Genomic DNA, 2,099 nt, shown 5'->3' with positions numbered 1-2,099 from the left:
AAAAAAAAAAAAAAAAAATATATATATATATATATATATATATATATATATATGCAATGCATATGCAGATAAATGCAGCATTATCCATCTAAGGAATGACAGGTGGTTTGGAATGAATGGATCACGGCCTGACTGGTGCTCAGGGGTCATGGGTTATTGTTTAGTGGTGTTATGGAAGATCTATTATGAATGGGTTTGTAAATGCTAATTACTCACATTCTTCCCTCTCTAGTTTCTGTTTTGATGCAGTAACAGATGCAGAATTTAGAAGAGGTTCAAAATAGCAGCTTTACTATTGATGAAGCCAAATTAGACGGCAACTGGAATCCAAGATCCTATGCATTCAGCTCCATCCTTTAGGAGCCTAATATGGACAACTGACTTTACACTTGAAGGATGAAAGCCTTCATATGACCTGTGAGCAGACAAGCCCACTGGGGAGCACAGGTCTCATGATACGGAAATATATTTCTCCCCCTCTCACTTGGACAATTGAGTGAAAGAAGTGGGAGGGGAAGATAAAGCATTTTGCCCCCAATAAAATATTTTATGGGGGTTGGGGATATAGCTCAGTTGGTAGAGTGCTTGCCTTGTATGCACAGGGCCCTGGGTTCGATCCCCAGCACCAAATATACATATATTATTTATTTATTTATTTTTTACTGACAGAGTCGAGAACATTAAGAAAGGGAAAAGAAGCTTCTGTAGTTGGAAAGGACATAGTCCCAGAGGACATAAAGCCACTAAAGGGTGTCATGTGTCAGAGCATGTGATGTGGCTATACAGCATGTAGGAGGACGTGGAATGGAGGTAGACCCTAGTGAGTTACAGACCCAGGAGGAGACCACTCTGTACCAGTCCAGAGGTGCAGAGGAGAACTCAAACAGAAGGTATGAGACTTGCCCGACCGTTGCAGTGTCTGGGGGTGAAATGGGCAGTAAGTCGCTTCATGGGAGCCAGGGAGGCTAGAAGCTTCTAAAATGTAGTGAAGCTCTGAAATAAGTACTCAGAGGAAAAGGGACCCTAGATAAAGACAAGGAGAAATTAATCCACTTTTCAGCATTGGGTTGAAAAGCCTGCTTTGGGGGGGCATCAGTGTGCCAATCATGAGAGGCTCATAAAACCAGGGCTTCCAGCTGAGGCACCAACTCAAGTGGTTTCAAGGCTGCGAGAAGCCAGCAGGTGGGTTGCTACAAAGGGAAATCAGAAGTCCTGGAAAAAAGACTTCAAGGAGGAAGGACTGGGGGAAAGAAGAGCGTTGGGAAGCTCAAGGTCAGGGAGGTTGCTCAGAGACTGGAGAAGGCTGTTCAAGGTTTTAGAGGAGGAGCAGTTCTGGGCAATGAGAAGGCCCGGCCACGGAAGATTCAGAAGTGGAGGGGTTAAGGGAATGGAGAAGAGGTTCTCAGGAAGAGATCTGCCCAGAGAAGGGAGCTGGGCGAGGGGACACAGACTGACTGGGGGAGCTCAAAGCTGTGTGGTGTGGATAATCATGACAGAAACTGAAGCCACTCTTTCTGATACTGTCACGAAGGCAAGCTCCACGTCCCGCTGGACTGGCATCAAGGTGAAATCCCTCTGGCAAATAATGGTGTCCATTGTTAGTGGGCTTCATGAGAACAGTGGAGAACATATGGGTTGTCCCTCTGAATAGTCCCTGCGCTTGGCGTGCCCTAAATGGTTGACAGTTCCATGAATGCATGAAGAGTGACCAGGTGAAGAGCATCGGTGAGCCCACAGATGTTCCAGAAATGCCAACTCTTGGCCCTGCTCTTGCTGTCTTCTATGGTCCGCTGGGACTGACATCCTGAGACGTTTATCAGGATAACTGGGCGTCTCCTGGAGGAGTTTACTATGAGCAATTGATCCAGAAACACGATTTGGGTGGTTTGGGTTGTTCTTTCCTGTGTCCATGAACACCAACGAACAACAGCACTGATTTCCTTCTGTTTCTCTCATTTGTTAACCTGTCACCTTCCCCATAGTGACCATGTCGGTAAGAGAGCTCAAAATTATGAGGAATAGATCTGAGACTTGGGGCTCAGAGAGACTGAAGAATCTTCAGGCATTTAGAATAAATGTGTTCTGTGGAATTGCTAAGG

The sequence above is a fragment of the Marmota marmota genome, unplaced genomic scaffold (genome assembly GCF_001458135.2).
Source record: "Marmota marmota marmota unplaced genomic scaffold, marMar, whole genome shotgun sequence".
NCBI classification, from domain to species: domain Eukaryota; kingdom Metazoa; phylum Chordata; class Mammalia; order Rodentia; family Sciuridae; genus Marmota; species Marmota marmota.
The sequence above is the reverse complement of the archived record's forward strand: the minus strand, read 5'-3'. Positions refer to the sequence as shown.